Genomic DNA, 8984 nt, shown 5'->3' on the forward strand with positions numbered 1-8984 from the left:
TTATTGTCTTCTCCCGACACCAGTCAAATCTAGAAAATACGCAGAAATGACGTTTAAACCATCGATTTCACGCTGATGCGACTTAAAATGTTCGCGTTTAGATTCCACCGAATTTGTTCACTTTGCGTTTAATCCCCAATATGAAGGTCCACTTGCATAAGTCACGCAAGGGTACATGACAACCAATTAGCATAATGCTTGTGTACTTTTTTGTTCATGGGTGAAGGTCGATTTTGAAGAATATACTATAACATTCAACAAATTTTAACAAGATATAAAAGCGGACTTAAAAGCAAAAACGGTACTAGGGTGAAATTCTTAATTAAAAGAGCCACCAAAATTTAAGATAACCCCTTTTTAAACGCCATCGCTTTTCTGACTTAAATAGTATAGTTAGGTCAAAATCATGTCAACTGGAACATAATCTCAATAATTAAAATATATAAAGAATTACGATAACTATTTACATATCTATCAGTACCCTTTGTCCTAAACATACATGAGATATTTGCCACTGGACGTTATACGAACCAAAAACCAAGCAATAACAGTACTCTTTATTCATGTTATTCTAATATTTGTAATTTGATTCTGAATAAATTGATTGATTGATTGATCGATTGGTTTATTGATTGATTGATTGATGTTTAGCGGTACTGCAGCAGTCTTGTGCATATCATGGAGGCCAAATTTCATTGCAGAGAAACCGAAGAACCACGAGAGAACTATTCGTAGGAAGACAACTGGCGACTGTATAATTATTTCGTTCTGTCTGACAATACACTTTGGAATTAATTTCAATGCAAGGTGATCTTAAGTACTAAAAATTTTGGTTCGGATAGAAGTCAAGGCCGGGAGGGACTAAAAACTCAAGATCATAGCAACAAAGAGGAATATCGTAATTGTATCATACTTCGAAAATATATGAAGATTTCGGTTCGTAACTCATATCAATAAAAGCAAATGTTTAGTGTATACATACCTCAATGAAACATGTTATATATACAAATAAAAAAAGATTTTAGCGATTCTTTTCAACTCCAATGCCAAGTCCCGCCCCTGATATCAATGCATAATGTAAGTGGCGAATTTGACATAAAACCATGATAAAAAAAAATGTGTACAAAATAATGAACGACATTCAATATATGCGAGTGACAATTTTCCTTCTTATAAAATCAAGAACGTTTTTGAGAGAAGGAGATTTTTTGTTTTTTTTTATTGAATAATGAAAATAGTCTTACCTAGCTTCGAATGCGACGAGTTGACGAAGAGTTCAAAACTATTTAAGAGTATACTATTTAAATACAGATAAGCTCCACCCTCAAATATAGGCGGAGATTTGTAAAAATTGAAACGTAAGATATTTAAAGCCAACAACCCGAGTTTAAGATTTATAAAAAGAAGAAGTCATAATATTGAATGAAAAATGTAGAAGAGAACAGCAATTAATACGGAAATAAACATTGTGACTTAATTAAAACATCTCATCACATATGTATGCAAAGCCAAATCGAAATAGAAATAACTAAATATCATTTGATCATGCATCCCGTTATTGTGTTATTGTACTATTGTAAATATTTGTGTTTTTTTTTTTTTTTTTTTATTGTTTTTCACTTTTTGCAATAATGTGTTTTGTCTATACACCTTTTGTGCTTCTTAATTACATATTTGTTTGATTTTATAGTGATCCATAGATACACAATGTTGACTACTGTAACCCTATTTGTGACATCTATAATACTAAAATTACGAGGTCCAATTTGTCAGCCGTCATCACGTAAAAACGACGAATCAAAGAATTCAACTTTATATATAACTAATATAGTACAAAGGTGTAGATAAAAAATTACACCACTCAAGGCCCTTTTGTTTTCCACGTAATTAATATTGCCAATCATTAAGAAGTTCCGGGTCGAGTCCGATACCGATACCAATAGTATATTCACCTGTTACATATTACCTTATCTGTACGTTCCGCATCTGACAGGCGCCCCATGCGGTGTATTCAGGATTAATATGCTATATACACGGGTCATAATCACAGGATTGACACTACTAAATTGTAGTATTTTAATCAGTAAGACTTTCTAACATAACAATACGAATATTAAACATCTGGACTAAAAATAAGGCGTAAAGGTACAGTTTTCAATTTGTTAGCGGGCATGACGTAAAACAGCGAATCAAAGAATTCAACTTTATTTATAACTAATATAGGACAATGCTGTTGATTAAAAAATACTCCATTCCAGGACCTTTTGTTTTCCAAATAATTGATATTACCAATAATGGATAAGTTCCAGTTCGACGGGTTCAAACAGAAAGATTTGAAAACAGACAAAACTGTGCATCTAATAATCGGCATGACTTTATCAGATGACAATACTAATACTAAAATAAGGCTTACGCAAAGTTATATACTTTAATTCAGTCACGGACCCGCGATATCACGGGTGTGTTCTAGTATTATATATTATGACTGTTTGTTGTCAATATAATGGAATTTGATGCGACTGTCATACATGTGAAAGGTTTAGCTAGCTATAAAACCAGGTTTACTCAAACGTTTCTCTACATAAGAAAATGCCTGTACCAAGTCAGGAATATGACAGGACTTTCCGTTTGCAATTTTCCTCGGTGTTTAGTATTTTTGTGATTTTACTTTTTACACTTAAAGAGGGACAACTCTGAATAGTTTGTTTTTTTCATCGTTGGAACAATTCCTGTTGTGGTAAATAATGCATCGACCTAAGGCAGCAACCATTGGTTTTCTGGGGAGGAGGGGGGGGGGGGGGGTGTTCTGGACAAACTTATTTTTCTTCGCCTTCGGTGAAAAACAATCTATTTGTTTTGGCGACAAGACTGGAAACTGGAAACAAACTTTTTTTTCAAAAAAATTCCAACTCAATAACCTATAACTTGCGCCTACGAAATTCGAAAATTATGGTATCGCCGACCGAAAAAAAAATGAACAATTTATTCGAATTAAGGGTCCTGAAGGCATGCACATTTGTCAATGATATTTACATCAATAGATTAGAGATTAAAACAAATTACTCTCAACAAAATCAAGTTTTATATATAAAAACAAGAGTGCACACCCTGAAATGTCTCGCCTTCTTTACTAATCATTGATATTATGTTGATAGTCCTAAGTATAAAGCTTTATTACAACTGTCACATAAACTTAACATTAACCAAGATCGCTAAACAAAGACCAATGAACCATAAAAATGAGGTCAAGGTCAGATGAACCATGCCAGGCAGATATGTACAGCTAACAAAGCTTCATACAACAAATATAGTTGACCTACTACTTATAGTTTAAGAAAAATAGACCAAAACACAAAAACTTAACACTGTGCAATGAACCGTGCAATTGAGGTCATGGTCAAATAAAACCTGCGGGACTGACATATAGATCATAATATATTTCCATACACCAAATATAGTTGACCTTTGGCATAAAATATTAGATGAAAAGACCAAAACTTAAAAACTTAACTTTGACCACTGAACCATGAAAATGAGGTCAAGGTCAGATGACATCTGCCCGCTAGACATGTACACCTTACAATCATTCCATACAACAAATATAGCAGACCTATTGCATAAAGTATGAATAAAACAGACCAAAACACAAAAACTTAACTATAACCACTGAACCATGAAAATGAGGTCAAGGTCAGATGACACCTGTCAGTTGGACATGTACACCTTCCAGTCCTTCCATACACCAAATATACTATCCCTATTGCTTATAGTATCTGAGATATGGACTTGACCACCAAAACTTAACCTTGTTCACTTATCCATGAAATGAGGTCGAGGTCAAGTGAAAACTGTCTGACGGGCATGAGGACCTTGCAAGGTATGCACATACCAAATATAGTTATCCTATTACTTATAATAAGAGAGAATTCATCATTACAAAAATTCTGAACTTTTTTTTCAAGTGGTCACTGAACCATGAAAATGAGGTTAAGGACATTGGACATGTGACTGACGGAAACTTCGTAAAATAAAGGCATCTATATACAAAGTATGAAGCATCCAGGTCTTTAACCTTCTAAAATATAAACCTTTTAAGAAGTTAGCTAACACCGTCGCCGGATCACTATTCCTATGTCGAGCTTGCTGCAACAAAAGTTGCAGGCTCGACAAAAAACCACACAATTAAATTCGTAATAAAATATTTATAATTGTTTTTAACTACATATGTGAATACAGAGTCCATTCCAATCTGAATGCGCCTGTGGTCCAGCAGACAAAGCTTTGAGCAGGGATTTCTATACTGTTTAGTATAGACTGAAATTGTTTTTTTCAATTTTAACAAATTAATTTAGAATAGCATGACTGGGAATCCAACAAAATTGATATCCTAAAATTTCTAAAGATCTACTCCAAAATCGCCAATTACAATCTTTTTAAACTTTTTTAACTAATTCAAAATAAAGCAAAATATTTTTCATGAAGAAGTTAAAGCATCCACATCTTCAGGCTTCTTGTAAGGGTTAACCAGATGCTCCGTAGGGCGCAGCTGTATACAACTGCAGTGGCCGAACCCTTAACAGTTAGTGCAAGTATGGACACAACATTCAAGCTTGATACATCATAGGTTTCTGACACAGAATGAATATGGTCTTATGAACTTAAAAATTATTTTTTTTGCTATTGAGCAATACACTATACTGTTGAAAATCCCCTCAAAAAAAAATATTTGTAGAAGAATTTGTTATAATTTCTGAAATCTGAAATGAGAAAAAATTTACACACCTAACCCCCGCCCACTCCCACATTTTTGTTCACCTCCCCCGTTTCCTTATCAAAAAGATAATCTCAATTCAAACTTCTTATGGAGTTAGCAACAATAACTACTCATTTAAATACATCATAAAATATTAAAATATAAAATGACATAGTCATGGTTAAAATTAATATTAATAAACAGACTTCTAAAAATTAATTTACAGCTACACATCTCTTTACAATCATCATTTCTTAATACATAATTTTCAAGCAGTGTAAGGGAGGTAATCAAGTAATCAACCATATATACAACAGTGTTCTTTAAATTTTAATTGGATTACCTCCCCTTCACTGCTTTTAAATTTTCTAAATTGCCCTTTAACCAGAAAAACCCTTGTTTTCCCCTTTTTTTGTTTCTTATTGCTTGATGCATTGAACCATACCCCCATAACCATCCCTTTATAGTATGGAAACTTGTGGTATAATTTCAGAGAGATTTATACACTTAAACACAAGTTATTGACTGAAAACTAAAATCAAAGCGCTGTAAGCGCTGAAGGCAGTTAACCAAAAACCAAGGCAACCGTAATTATGAAAACTGTGGCAATGTTGCCTCAACATTAAACATTCATATATAGTACATTCATGTTTATCTAATGATTTATTTATTAAGGCAAATAATTTATATGTTATCAAGGTTTCAAAAGCAATGCATATACGGTATCAATGTATATTTTTTATGGTGAATCTGCAGTGGTACAAGTTCCCAATGATTGCAGTTGTTCTACTTGGTAGTTAACCTTGGTTTTATTTGACTGCTAGAAGTTCAATTTGACTTACTAGTATGAACATGTAATAGTATGAATGGACTGGTTTCCCTGGAAAGAAAACTGAGTTTGTGTTCTATAGTACAAAAGTTATGAGACACGAATCAGACAAATGTTCACTACAACAGGGATCAAAGGTGAGGTCTGACTGACCTGCCCATAGTAAATGTAAATGATTTGTTATTTTGTCCCATACATATGAATATATATAATTTAGGGGTGGGGATCTCAACGGTTTTCAAGTTCTCAAACAGGTAGGGGTACGCAGAGGATTTAGGGGGGCAGGGGACCCGGCCCCCCCTTTTTTGGAAAAAATTTGGTTGCTTATATAGGGAATCACTGAAGCGTGACTGGAGCGGGCCCCTCTTGGGTCAGTTAGTGGGCCCCACTTATAAAAATTTCTGGATCCGCCACTGGGGGTAGGTTGACCCTAGGGACTTCCCCTACATTTCATTTTATTTGTTATATTGTCCCATACATAAATATATATGGTTTAGGGGTGGGGATCTCATTGGTTTCCAAGTTCTCAAACAGAAGGGGTAGGGTGACCCAAGGGACTCCCCCTATATTTCATTTAATTAGTTATATTGATCCATACATGAATATATATTGTTTTGGTGTGGGGATCTCGACCGTTTCCAAGTTCTCAAACAGGAGGGTTGGGATGACCACAGGGACTTCCCCTATATTTCATTTGATTTGTTATATTGTCCCATACATGAGTATATATGGTTTAGGGGTAAGGATCTTGACCATTTCCAAGTTCTCAAACAGGAGGGTGAACAGTGACCTCAGGGACTCCCCCTATCTTTCATCTGATTTGTTATATTGTCCCATACATGAATATATATGGTTTAGGGATGGGGATCTCGACCATTTTTAAATTCTAAAACAGGAGGGGTGGGGTGACCCCTAGCAACTCTTCCTATATTTCATTTGATTTTTCATATTGTCACAAACATGAATATATATGGTTAAGGGGTGTGGATCTCGACTGTTTCCAAGTTCTCAAACAGGAGGGGGTGGGGTAACTCCAGGGACTCCCCCTATATTTCATTTTTCATTTATTATATTGTCCTATACTTGAATATATGCTGGGGCGGACTCAGACGGGGGAGGGTTGCGGGCTTGCACCCCCTTAAATTTGCAAAGCATGGGTCGTTCTCAGCTTAATAAAGAATATTCCGAGAATTTTACCTCAATTTTTTTTTTAGCCTCGCTCTGCTCAGCGAAAATTTAAGTTTGCGCCCCTCCTAACCTAAAATCCTGTATCTGCCCCCTCATATGGTTTAGGGGTGGGGAACTCGACCGTTTCCAAGTTATCAAACCGGAGGGGGTAGAGTGGCCCAAAGAATGCCACCTATATATCATATGATTTACTTACATTAAGGTATATATAATATAGTTGCATTATTAGTGAAAAAAAAAAGAATGAAACTTTCAGCTACCATAATTGACCCTTCAAAATTGAGAAAAAACAAATAACCCCTGGAAATTGCAGTAAACTTTACACTTTAAAAGCATCTCACATGCATTATCATCATTTATCATTTATAAAGAAAATTTAGACTGTGACCATGAACATGTATATTGTTAGATATACTGTTCCCAGCTGTCACGTTGTATTGGATTTTTAAATTAAAATTTGTCAAAAAGTAATTTTGAGTTTCTGAATAAAATATTTTTCTGCTTTTTCTTTCTTTTACATATATCTTTTGGTTTACAATACTAGTGTTTATATTCATTTACCATGCATATATGTATTTTTTCACCTGCTTGGATTTATTTTGTAAAATGATCGACAAACCCGGAATTACCCTTATCCGCTTCCGGAATCGGATCCGATTTAGTAAAATTTTGTCTTCACGGCCGCCATTGTTATGTATTTACAATGTTGTTTTTGTCAATCAGATACGATTTTACTCGAATTTATACAATATTTGTCGGCGATTTTCTGTATAAAGCTAGCGGTTGAACAAAATGAGCATCGCCGTCATGAATAATAATGATAAAAATAAGTTTTTAACTCGTTTAATTGGAGACTTTGGTGAACATGGTGAAAAGGTTTGCAAAGTAATTTCTTATTTTCTTTCAAATGTAAGGTGACTACGTCGGGCGTAGCTAGAAACCAACTATCCTAGTCGAAATTCCGCTTGCAAAAGTGGAAGGTCGCGGACCTCGGACCACTGCTAATTTGCACACCTGCCTCCAAATTGAAAAGCTACAAAAATTTCTTTTACTAATTTGAAATTGCCGCCAACAGCATGAACAGTTGAAATTATTATATAATAGACTACTGACGTAGTTGTACTACGTATTGATGACAAACAATATTCCTACGACTTTTGTCATTTGGGAAATCTAAACTACTTGTCTTAAGAGATTTTCGGCGATTAAATATTTCATACAATTGTTCTTTGACATCTTAGCTAAAAGCACAAGTCATAATGAACTACACAAGGATTCTTAATAAGCACTACTTCCTATGTGTAACTTTAAAACTTTTGGATAAATCGACGATCATTTAAGGTTTTTCTGGTCATTTTTTTTGTAATCCAGAATAAAAAGTATTAAAAAAGTGTTCAATTAGTTATATATAACATAGTAGCAAGCTAGATAATAACAATGGCAAGTATTTCAGGATTTATTGGGTAGAACACAAATCTAGGGTGCTCGCATAATGCAGCTTAACTGCATAAAAATGCTAATTTTGGCCCCAAATTCCTACACATTTAGGAATAACCCCCAATATCAATCCAAACCATCCACCTGTGGTATTAAACATAGTGGTACAGTTTCAGAGCAATTAAAACGCTAACATACAAGTTGATATCCTGAAAGTAGAAAAATGCTTGTTTTGGGCCCCTTTTGGGCCCCTTATTCCAAAACAGAAGGACCATCATCCCAAAAATCAATCACAACCTTCCTTTTGAGGTATTGAACCTTTTCATAAAATTTCATAGAGATCCATTCACTTAATTTAAAGTTATTGTCTGGACACCAAATCTGTCTTCGGACGAGAACGCAGACGACAACATCATACGAGCGCAAATTTTTTTGGGGGTCGTATAAAAATTAGAAACCTGTGTGGTAATAGTAATTCATACAAAGCTTAGGCTAAGTAAAATAGTATGTGTGGTTCCAGTTACATCTTTAAAAAAAAGTTAGGGTAGGTATGTAGGGATTTTTTTTTATTTTATGTTTTTTCTTTACATTGAGTCTATTCTGACTGCTTAATGAAAAATGACAAAAAAATCTTTAAGGTAGGATATCATAAAGACATAAAAGTTGGTTAAGTAGGGTAACAGGAACCACACATATATTTTTATTTGGCCATATCATTTGTTCCTGAGAGGCACATTTGTATTTGAATGTTATTCTGAATGCACGAATACAGCTTTG

This window comes from Mytilus edulis, chromosome 3, assembly GCF_963676685.1.
Source record: "Mytilus edulis chromosome 3, xbMytEdul2.2, whole genome shotgun sequence".
Lineage (NCBI taxonomy): Eukaryota > Metazoa > Mollusca > Bivalvia > Mytilida > Mytilidae > Mytilus > Mytilus edulis.